The following is a 12,562-nucleotide window of genomic DNA, read 5'->3' on the forward strand; positions in this document are numbered from 1 at the left end:
CACCTTTGTCATGCAGAGGAAGAAGAACAACCAACTCCAAAGGGCTGGAGGGAACACATATTTGCTTGTAAAAGGAATTGCACCAAGACAGAGAGGGACACACTCGTAACAGCACCCTGACCAAAGTTCCCGTCATCTTTTTCGATCCTCCAAGTGCTATTTCAGACCTCACAACTCCATTTTTGCTCCAAAGACCGAAGCTGACCCTAAGTGTTCACTCCAGCTTAGCAAACATTTGTGTTCAGAAGGAAAACACCCAGATTTTAACTGAAGCCTTCTCCTGATCTTCCAGGAGGACTCACTGGCTTTAGCCACCATTCCCACCTTCTCATCAGGGTAATCCTTCAAATACAAACAGCATCACGGCATCCTAAAATCCATACAGAAAACTGTGTGGAAGCTTCCCTCCTGGAAGATAAAAGCTTTTCTCATAAGCAAAGCTGAAAGGGAAAGGCCTAAATTATGGTGATTGTGATCAGATCCACAACTCTCCTTCACCCCACTGCTCTGGAACAGCTTTAATTCTTTTGCAAGAACTACATACAATTCCATAATTAAAGTCAAAACTTGAAATGAAGGCAGCGATAGTCACCTTGTTATAAAAAATATAGTGCAGAATCTCAAAGACAGAATGCATTTTCTGGTAATTAAGAAATTAGTTTAATGAGTAAAAAAAAAAAAATCAAGACAGGCTATAATTACCAATTTCAGTACTGTCAAAAACCAAATGTTCCTCATGCTCAAGCAAAGCAGACTCTTCATACCCTCCCATAGATACAACCCCTGAATCTTCATGCACTCTCACAGATTGCAAGGGTTGGTGTTAACACAAACAGGAAAATTAAGATTTTATTATGGTCTCCACAACACTGAGAAGTAGACCATAGAACCACAGAATTGCTTCAGGTTGGATTAAGGTGAGTGAATCCAATCATTGTCAAGCCCACCACTAAACCATGTCTCCAAGTGACACAGCCACATGTTTTTGGAACACTTCTAGGGAAGCTGGTTCTACCAGATTCAAACAGATGTTGAAATACATGTTATTAAACTGAGAAGACAAATAACTACACAGAAGTTTCATTCACTATCACATACACATATTGGACTGTCACAACCAAGAAATCTTTTTCTTTTAGCATTAATTTCTAGGTAAAACCAACCTCAAGAGAATATTTAAATATAAAATTTCAACATTTAGATTTTTCTGCTTTGGCTCTGATATTAAGCACCACAAACCTACACACGTGTCAGCACCATTTTTAAGGGATGGTATGGAAAGAGCAAAGAACACAACACAAAACTGCAGTGCAGGGGCAACCTTGGAAGAAGACTGTCTTCTTTTGGAGTCTGATGATGCTTTAAAGAGTAAACAGAGAGAAAATAACCAGTTCTGCCTGGTGTTTACAACGCCACTGCCCAAGGACTTGTAGAGAAGAATTCTCAAGGGCCCTGAAGCCTGTTCCAAACTCCAGGCTTTGGCTCCCAGGGTTCCTTTCTTATCCAATCATTATACTTGCAGCTCAGTGGCTACTCCTGAGGATGAGGACTCCCTCCCTGGAGCAAACCAACCCTGGGATGACAGGGTTCCTCTAGGGCTCCTCTCTGCTGAAGGAGAACTGCTGGAGTGTCACTCCAGCCCTGCTCGAGGGCTCTGGACCAAGGATGAGCAATCCCATTCCACATGGATCCCTCCTCGTGGGCAGCCTGAGCACCACAGGGACAGAAAATAATAAATAATAATAATAAAAAAACTCTGCTTCAGGGCTGCTAACTCCTAACAGCAGAGTCACAGCAGTTGCAACATCCCAGCCTGGGGCCCTCCCAGTAAGGCTGATCTGAACTTGCCTCCAAGACTTCCAAATCTTTGACCTGACAGCGAAGCACAAACAGGGGAGAGGGGGTGAAGCAGCAGAAATTACTATGCAATACTAAAAATGCAGAGATTTTATTCACTAGATACCTGAAACTTTGCAAATAATAGTAATCAGGAGGTACCAAACCAGAGCTGACTCTTGAGGATGGACCTGAAAGGCAAATTCTCCAGCACAATGAGTTTACCCATGTCTAGCAGAAAAGTTTATCCAGAGGTGCTTTCTGACATGGGGGAACCATCATTTCCTGCACTTAAAAATAAGTCATAAAGAAATAAAAGCACACAGGCTTACTGCTTTCTTCCTGTGGAAACACCAAATCTCTTCTTCCATTGCTTGTTTTTATGTTTCAGTACATTCACTAAATAATAGTAAGACCAAGCAAGTTTTTCAACTTCTTTGCACTGGAACTACCAAAGGATAAAAATAAAGAAAATGTCTTGAAGCATGGAATGTACTTTTTGTCCATAAAGTCAAGCATGAATATTTCTGTGCAAACGAAACAGCACCTTCTAAGAGACCAAGAAGTTCAGTAAAAGCAACATAGAGGTAAACTAGCATAATCAATGCCAAATAACACAATTAATACCTTGTTTTGTAAATTATTGACCAGTTCAAGAAATTACAAATAAGTGTGTTGAACAGTTTGACCGTAATCTAAAGTTTAGAACAGGAAAATGGGCTTTGAACACAAATCAACTCCTACTGGAAGCCCTTCCAAAACCCTTGAGATTAGGAATTCAGGTCTCTATCTCAACCTCAAAACACTGCTGACTCAGAGAAAAGCAAGTTCTACATAAACTATTCAAAATCCTTCTCCAAATGTCAAATGCTGCCTTATAAAAGACATTTTGCAGACCAGGGTAGGTGTCAGACTTAGAAAAAAATAAAAATAAAATAAATCAGGAATCTCTGTGAAGAAAAGGTTTCCCTTTGGTCCTGGTCCCAGTGCAGTTCAGTCATTGAGCTGCAACAACAGACAAGTGCTGCCAAGGCTACTGCCTTTATTTATTTATTTGTTTGTTTGTTTATTCCCCCCAAGGCTAGGACAGGACAAGGCTGTTTTGCCATGAGAAAATCACAGTGCCAGACCCCGGCCTTGGCTTCAGGAGCTCCATGACAACAGGGGCTGCTTCTAAAAGGCATCCAGCTCTAGCTGCCAAGGAGGGCTGGCCTAACCTTCCTTTTGTTCTTTTTCTATAGCCTTCATACTCCATTTACCCTCAGCTCCACTGAGCAGAGCCAAGCAGACTGTCTGATCAATACTGCACCTTCCAGACCTCATCCTCCTATGGATTCCCTGTCCTGAGTTAAAAAACACCCACAGGAAGGCTGCAAATCCCTTGCTTTTACCTGCAAAGCCCAAAGCAGCAGCAATCTAGATATACTCCCCCTGCCACATTTTCAGGATTGCAGAGTGTTCAGATGTTGGCACACCTAAAATAGAACCTGAAGTTGAAAAATTAACATCCAGATTACATCCCTAAGTGTCCTAAGCATTCATTTCTCAGTGCTCCTCTCAACTCTTCATTTAATTTCTCATTTTCTGCAGCTGTAGTATACAAATAAATGATCAGCAGCTCTCCTCACTCCCTTGCAAGAACACGCCAGTAAAAGTTTTCTTTGTTAGAGCAGTGCCCTTTAAAAGTAATAGTTTTTAATAAGCCCTCTACTCTTTAGAGCATTTAATTCAAAAAGATTAATTAGCTTTGTTATGAGATCAGCACAGGTGCAGTTCTCTGAATCACCTTCTGTTTGCCACAAAACAGCTCCATCTGAGTAATATTATTTGAACGCTTTAGCTACAGAGGAGGCAATTTGATTTATGAGGAGGGATCTGAAATCTAGTCAGTGAAACAAAAATAAAAATCAAGCTCAACATTGGCATTAAACACATCAAAAAATACTGAACAGGTGATCACAAGTTTAACATCAGTGCTACTTTGAATACACTCTTTTTTAAAATTTTTCCACACCCTGTACCCAGCACTCAATTAGGACTACAGCAACAGATCTGCGTTATGAAAAATTAACAAGACTTAAAAGATAGTTTTCTTGTTTCCATAAAGACAGTAACTGCTGTAACTTCTAGGCCCAATGACACACTAGGGAAAAAAAGAAGAAAAAGCCACTTTTATTGCTACTCAAAACTCTAAAAAGTGGGTCACTGTAACGAAAACATGTATCTATCTCCAAAATCCCATCAGCTTTGTCTGTCTACTCAACCATCACAATTCTCTCATGCCCTTGGACAGATCTGCAGCACCAAAATTCTCATTTCCCCAACCTTTTTACACAGCACAGTGAAATTCTGCAGGTAAAAAAATCAGACTGTGAAGTCCTTTAATGCAAGGACAGAGATTATTATCTTTACACTGATGTTTATTGGGGTATTTTTCCAAAGGAAAAGTTTTCCACAAGACACCTCCCTTTCTCACTTGGGTCAGCTGCAAATTGGATTATTTACTGAAACATTCAGTAAATTAACTATTCACCATGAACTTTTATGTCCCATCTTGGGGCAAATAAAAGTTTGCTTGTACAGACTTTTACGTGCCTTAAGGACAGCTATAGAAATTTCTTCCTAGGACTTATTCTTGCTGTAGGAAGAAGAAGGAAGCCAACTCTGCTTGCAAATAAAGGAACATTTGTGTTCATGTTATTCCACCCTAACATCTGAGCTGCAAACTGCTCATGTAATGGTGTGCAGCTCTTCTGGAATTTATTCCATCCGCCAAAAGTGGACCTCGAATTAAAATACTGTCAAATCATCAGGGAAGAAGCTTCACGAGCTAGTTGATATTCAAAATAATGTCAAGAAAATTCAAAGCTGCTTTTCTGAGCCAGCACAGATGAACTGGTCCGCTCTCCACGTAACGAATCCTTTAACCCAAATTAGATTTGGTTATTGAATTATTGTCTTAAACCTAGCAATAAAAAATGACCCCTCAGGTAGCAAATGAGGCTGGCATTGCCTGCACATGCAGGGTTTATGTGTGGGACAGGGAAGAAAGGCACAAGAACTGCTGCCAGTCACCAACACAACTTCTCTCAGGTTTTGCTTCACCATTTTGTTGTTTTTACCAATTAACCCAGAGTGACCAAAACCTATTCCAAAACAGTTTTAAAAACGACAATTTTCCGATTGATAAAAATCCTGCTGCTTTAATTTTTAGACTCCATCACTGAAACCTTACAAGGAAACCAGCCAGATTCTTACAGCTGGTTTGTTTAGTTGGAAAGAAAGAGCAACCTCCACAACATGCCTACAAGCTAGACATCCAACCAAGTGTCTACTATAAATTATTTATAGTAGCGACTCTGTAAACACAGATTCCAAAGCAATGACAGCATCCTGGTATGAACTTCAGGTGCAGAAAAACCAGGCCACAAAGTAGCCATACGTGAGAGGACGGCTCCAAGGTTCTGCAGTTTGCAGGGGCTCTTCTTTAAACAAGCATCCAGCACTCATAACCACTCCTTCTGCAAGCAAGGAAGGTAGTGCTGGCCTTTGTCAGCTGTTCCAGGAGAGTCACCAATGCTTCACTTCTGTACCATTAAGAGAATCACTACTCCCAGGAGAATTAGAAAACTGAGGCTATGGGCTAGAGCTCAGATTTGAAGGGCAGCTAGGCAGAAACTTGTGATAGAGAAAAAAAAAATTAAAGAAAAGCAGCACAAATGCCCAGCAGTATTTTAAAACCTACCATAAAAATACTGATAATAAAGGATGACAGACCTGGATGCCAGGAGACATCATACAGGGACTGCACTCAATACCCACTTTCCCTGGCTAACAACCACCCTGAAATTTCTCTCTTTTCAAGAAAGAAAGTGAAGATTTCCGTGTGTTTTTGCAGAAGCCTCCCAATAAACTGGACCAGAAATACTGCAACACACCCCAGGGTGAAGGAAAGACAGTCAACAGGAACAGAGAGTCAAATTTCACACTGACCTTCACTCCAGGACAGAGAATGGAGAACACCAGGGTTGAGTTACTCAGCTGGTACATAGCAGAACCTGCCCAGGCCACGTCTGCTGGGCTGTGCCAAGCAGCCAGCGATGCAAACAGAGATCCCACAGCTCTGTGGGATTACCGGGATCACCCCGGGACATTCCCAGCTTACATAACACACCTGCACCTCCCTGCAGCTGCTCACCTGCTGCCTCCAGCTCTGGTTTTCCTTAAAGCAAGACAAGAGAGCTGCAATTATGGTTGCACAAAAACCCCATAGCGCAGTTTGCACAGCAGCGGTGAAGGGAAGCAGAGGAGATCTGAGCTGGCCCCTGCCCCTCTGGCTGATGCTACATGAGACAACAGCTCAGCACTGCCATCCATTCCTGCTGGAACCCTGGCTAGTGAGAATTTCAGACTTTCTGTGCTGCCAGGCACTCACCCCCAGGAGAACACTGCATTTGACCTGAGGCCGTGGAGAAGGCTTCCAAAACTGAATGGTAGAACTGGGATTGTGGGTGTGGAGTTTAAATAGAAGTGTGTAATATCACATGGTGGAAAACCTAGAGTGTAAGGTTTTAGAATATAGTAATATACACAGCAAGATAGGAGTTTCAGGGCAGAAACTAGTCCTTCTCCTTTACCTTCTTCTTCACTTTCTTCTTCATGAGTTCAAGTAGTATTGTATAATTAAATAATAAAGTCCACATTACAAGCCATGAGTAGTTAGTCATTAAGTTAAAATAAAAATGATGTCGGTATAATTTCTTAATTAGACAGTTTATCCTTAAAAAAACTTGTAGAAAGATAAATACATCTCCATTTTCACCTTATTAGAATGAAATACTACATAACTCACAACTTGTGAGACTGTAACATAGACAAGAATTAATAAACATCTAAGTCCAAACCAAAAATACCATCTCACACATTTAATCCCAACCTTAACAACAAAAAAAGATAAAACTCAACATTTAGTGGTGCCCCATGTGAGGAGGACACCTATCAGGGTCGGGATCTCCCTGAAGAAACAGAGATAATGAAAGTAAGTAGAAGATAGAAAAATCCCCAGGGAAGAAAGAAGAAAAAAAACAAGAAAAAAGAAAAAAATGCATTACATTCCCTCTTAATCAGCCTTTACTCTGAGCAATGTTGCATCCAAGGTGATGTTTTTTTCCCTTTTCATGAATGACAGGGCCACCAAATGAAAAACTTAGCAGTACTTTTACGATCCACTGAATGCACCTCAAGTAAACAAGCACAGCTGTGCTTTATGAAGCTACAAACCTGTCTGGAAAAACTTCCTTCTGCTAAAGCACATGGATGGAAATAAGGACAGTTCCCTAAGTTGCCCAGTTTGTTCCTTAAATCAGAAAGATAACTATAAAAGAAAAGCACACAGCAGCGTGGAAAACCAAGACCAGAATTGCTGATATCAAATCAGGTGCTCAGAGTTCAAACTTAAGCTTTTCTATACCTTCCCCACCTCTCCCTTCAGCCTGGCAAAACTCAGGGCATTCAGCAAACCCTCTGCTGATTACCAGGACAAGTCTCCCAACCTTTCAGCCAAGCAACAATTAAACAAAAATAAATGTAGGCTCCAGGAAAGGTAAGGCAAAATCAACCCAAGTTGTGGGGTTCTGGGCCAGCCCCCAAAGCAGCGATGGAACACTGGGGATTTGCATGAGGAGAAGACCTTGGAACCCATGGAGACAATGGGGACTGGAAATGCAGCAGAGCAAGAGGAAATCAAAGTAAACTCAAACAGTGCTGAATGCAGCAGAGATCCATCACCTTAAAATCCACAAATATTCTTTCTCTGCCCCACCTCCTGAATGAAGGTGGAAGGTGGCATGGAAAGAGATAGAAAAGGAAACTTTCTAATCCTTTTTAATGTGCATTCTTATTTATCAAGAAAGATTAGTTTGATATTGTGAATATTTTAATCAAGCCAAAAATGTTTCTGTCAGGAAATAAAGCTTCATAATAAAATGACTGTTTATGCTCCTTTTATTGAGCCTCCAGCTCTCATAGTTTTACTTCCAGAATTTTACTGAGCAGCAACAATTACCTTCTCAATAAAACTGCACCAAAAACTGTCAGAGCATCTGACATAACCAAAAGCAGAAAAGAATTAAAACAAAACTGAGATTACAGTCAGTTAAAGGAACGTTGATACAGTGTACTGTTCATGTATATATGCATTAAGTTTTTCCTAGGAAAACCGCATGGAGAAGGAGTTATGGGGAATTTTAGCAGTAGTTATGGCTGTCCTTTATGCCCTCTCTCCCACACACACATGATGCCTTTTTCCTTGCTCTGGTGCTGCTGCTTATCCAAGACCACAGTGAACCAGTTCAGGAAGTTAATCTGGTATTTAAAGAACTAGCCAGCATTAAAACTGAAAGGCATTAAAAACCAAACTGATCAATAAAGTCGTTTCCTGTGGTTTAGCCCTCTGAAAGAACTCCTTGCATGCAGGGAGGAGGTGGTGAGAGTGAAATTCCTCCTCTGGCAGCAGCAACCTGTTAGACTGATTTAAATGGAATATCCCATCACCTGCTTGGACTTCTGAGATGGGAGATGACTCAAGGCACCACCCCACAGCTCAGCTGGCAAGGAGATGTTGGAGATGCCAACAAAACTCGCTAGAGTTGGATTCACATGCCTATACCCTTGATACAAGCACAGGAAATGTCTGGATTATTGAATTAAAACAGACTGAACTCATCCAGGCTTTGGTCTCCCTCTCTCTCAGCAGCACCTCCCCTCCTGCCAACACTCCATGTGCCTCCAGCCCTGCCTTCTCCAACTCTCTCATGACACCTTCATGGGGAAAAGCCATCCCTATCTTGCATGCAAACTGGCTGATCTGTGTCCTCCAGCACAACTGATGCTCAGACATTTTTGAGACATTTCAGTCTGCTTTAAGCTATTTTGCATAGAAATAAAAATCACAGAGTCACAGAATGATTTGGGTTGGAAAGGACTTTTAAAGGCCACTTAGGCCAACCCCCTGCAATGAACAGGGACATCTTCAACCAGAGCAGGTTGCTCAGAGCCCCATCAAATACTCATGGTGTAAAAATATAAAATTCTGAAAAGAAATAAGCTGTAAAACGAAGTAAACTGAGAATTTGCTGTGACGTGGCGTTGCACAAGTGATTGCAGCAACATTTTATTATGCAAGCTGGACGTTTGAAAAGGGCAATGCCTTGATCAAAGTACTCTTGGACAGGATGGCCATTGTCCCCTCCACAGATATCCTTCAGGTATGTCTTCTGCTGGGTCTGAGGACAGACTTGAACTGTCACCCACACATCTGATCAACAAGGTAAATGCAGGGCAGAATCATCTTGAAATAAGAGTTTTAGTCTTGTTCTTTCAGTGCTTTCTCCCCCACTTTCTTTCTGTCTCTCCTTCCACCAAACATACTCTGCAGAGTACATGAACATTTGATTTTTCTTTTTAGATTGCTGGCAAAAATCAGGTTGTGCACGAGCAAATGCAACAAGAAAAGGGCTAATTTATGCTGAAACAAGAGACCCAGATCCTCTCAGCACTTTCCCAGTGATAAAGCCATCCCTGCAAATGCAGCCTGACAAGCAGATCACCTGTGCTGCACCACCAGCCACTGCGCCCTGGCCACGCTCATCCAAACTGACACTGGGAATTCCAAGAGCTCTGCTCTTCATCAAGACTTGCAGGTGGCCACCAGCAGGATACACACTCTGAGAGCTTTAAGAAATGCCATATTTCAGCATTAAAGCCATGCCCTGGCCAAGCCCTGTGTGACGCTGTAGGACCAAGCCCAGCTCACTTTTCTGGGGGAGGGCTTCAACAGCTGCAGAAACTGGACCCACCCTTCCTCCTTGATGAGTAACACAGAAGTAGAGGCATCAAACTAGGTTTTACAAAACCCTGCTCTGGACTCCAGCAGTTCTTTGAGTCCCTGCACCCAGCAAACACAAGACAATGCACTGGAAAAGGTGAGCCCTGACCTCCTCAGTTCCCTGCTGGATTCTGTCAGGCAGGGAGTCATGAATTAGGGGCCAAGGTAAGGCCTAAAACAAGCAGTGAGGTCACTTTGAGGCAGGATAGGAAGAAAAGTATACTCCAACAAGGGAGGAAGTGTTTAGAGGGCTTCAAAATATTTCTTTTGAGAGATGAAGCTATTTAAACACTGTTACTTCATCCTGTTGCAGACAACTCAATGATTCACTGGCAAGTTAGCTCTGTTTTGAACAGAGGAATCTTTTCCATACTAGGCAGAAGGCATGGACCTCTTCTCTGCACTACACAAGCAAACACCATCCACAAGCACATCCACAATTCTTTTTCTATGAAGCCTCCATACAACAACTCTTTCTGTCAGGACACTCCTCTGCTCTCTCCTTGCTGTCCTCTGTCACTGTACCTGATCCTCTTGGAATGGTTAGGGTTGGAAAGGACCTTAAAGACCATCTCATTCCAAGCCCTTTGCCATGGGCAGGGACATCGTCCAGCAGACACGGAGGTGGTGACCTCAGAGCCAGAACCACCTCAAGGCTTACAGGGCCATTTTGGTCAGTTCTCAGCAACCCATCTGTGCAAAGACACCACAGAAATTGCCCTTCTCCATTTAGCCATCAGTCCATCTACCAAAGCATCCCCCTTTGGTGGGTACCAGAACTGTAAAAAGCACTTTACTACCTGCTATGGCTCTGCACAGCAAGGGATAAGCTCAAGGAAAAGCTTCACAGTTCAGGGCGTTTCCATTGCTGATGGCAAAACTGTGGGATTAGAAGGATGGAGTGAATATCTCCTCCTTTAAAACACTGGAAACTTTCAGGGAAATGGTGTGGTTGAGAGTATTTTAACTTCTGTAAAACAGAAGGAGAAGCACAGTGTGCTTCCTGATCCTAAGGCTGCCAGGACAGGATGGCATGTGGAAGGGGAAAGGCTGCTCCAGAAAAGCACACCGGTGTCCCTGGAGAGACCCTGCTCAGCTCACTGTGTTTGAGGGGAGGCAGGGAAGGGAATTACAGCTAATTGAAAACATTTTGCATAATTGGAGCTGATAAGAGACATATACCCATCACTGCAGGAAACTGTTTGCATCCTTATAACAATTACAGCACATATAAAATTCAGATGCTAAGCAGACAATTAGAAACATTAGCACTGGTGAGCAAAAAAACCAAACAGGTGAATAAATGGACCATCACCATTAAAAAAACAACAACAATGCTACTTTTAGAGCTCTTTTCAGACACAGGAGAACATGTTCATTGGAGATATTGAGGGCAGGAGTAGGAGGGAAATGACAAAAGAAAGATTAACAGAACTGTCTTGGGAAAGACTTCAATTAATATTAAGAACGACCAGAAAGACAAAACAAATGATGCAGAAACAACAACAGGCTCCCTGTACGGAGTACAGCGAGCACATGGTAAAAGACAAACCTACTTCAAACATGCTCTCAGTGGTTTCATTTCCCCCCAGGGAGCCAACACCACTCAAATTCATTTTTCATTTTTTATTTTACTAGCTAGTAAAGGCAAACAGTTGGCAAGAAGATAATAAGCAAGCAGTTATCAGATTAATAAAAATACATTTTTGAGGTATCTCAGAGCAATGACACAGGGCTCGAGAGTGGCTCAGTGCAAGATTTTACCAGAGGGCTTACACTCAGACCATGTTCAGGAACAGAACAGATTGTTAGTTCTCATAAATGTTTACAACAGCATCCTCCTAAACATTTTGCACAATTTAAACCAATATTTTTCTTTTAAAATTATATCATTCTAGCTAAAACACCAGCAAATTAACATTAAGGTAGCTGTTTCTCCACTCAGGGCAGTAATTCTTCTGTTTTAATTCTTACATTATTACAGCAACAGATGTTGTAGGATCCTCTCCACAACACTACAAAGCCCACCCAAGGTTATATTCCTCCTTGTTCATGCAGTGCCCAGCCACCCAGCTGAGCCCTACCCTGCTGTATTAATTAAAACACATGGATTGAAGCACGCCTGGAGACACTGTGGTAAATTCAAGATAAGCAGAAGCTCTCCAGTGCAGGTCCCCACAAGTTTGGAGTTGTTTTCTTCCTATGTTCAGGTAGCATCCCTTGCCTTCCCTTCTTCTCAACCCTGCACTTAAAGGGTTTGTTTAAATCCCATTCTAGCAAAAGCAGCATTCCTCAGATGCCACTTTGCTATGATTTAAGTACATGGAAGGAATAAGCTCCAGTTCAAATGTCCTTCCTTCAAGGGGAGAAAAGAAAAGTCTTTCAGAGGGATTGATTTGAAATGCCCACTTCAACTCCTCAACAGAGCTACTGTGTTCCAGGGGTAATTTTAGTTTAATATTAAAATGCAGCAGAGATCAGGACTGCACTTGTTTGTTTGTCTGTTTTCCAAGTTAATTTCTTATTTTGCACAGCACTAGTCCCTAGCCAGAAACCACAGGGGCTGGGTATCTCTTCTTGGAGCATCCCTGCCAGACTGGAACTGGAATGAATCCTTCTCCAAAGTATTTTTACACCCCAAATGAGAAGAAATATTGAGAGGCATGTGATTTCCACCCCCCCCCCCCCCAACATTTCCCTCAGGCTCAATGCACAGCACTGCTGGCACTTGCTAAATAAAAAGGCAAAAGGAACCATTCAGTAATTTCTATTACTTCCCAAACAAAACCTGGTCGGAAGGGAATACACAAACTGCAGAAGTAACTGCCAACAGAAAGGTTT

At 42.1% G+C, this 12,562-nt stretch overlaps 1 protein-coding gene across 2 annotated transcripts in view; it reads right to left on the reverse strand.

The window, feature by feature from the left end:
- The window catches only part of XPR1 (xenotropic and polytropic retrovirus receptor 1), a 107,633-nt gene that overhangs the window by 38,099 nt on the left and 56,972 nt on the right, over positions 1 to 12,562 (reverse strand). The gene's annotated exons all lie outside the window — the stretch shown is intronic.

This window comes from Anomalospiza imberbis, chromosome 9, assembly GCF_031753505.1.
Source record: "Anomalospiza imberbis isolate Cuckoo-Finch-1a 21T00152 chromosome 9, ASM3175350v1, whole genome shotgun sequence".
Taxonomy (NCBI): domain Eukaryota; kingdom Metazoa; phylum Chordata; class Aves; order Passeriformes; family Viduidae; genus Anomalospiza; species Anomalospiza imberbis.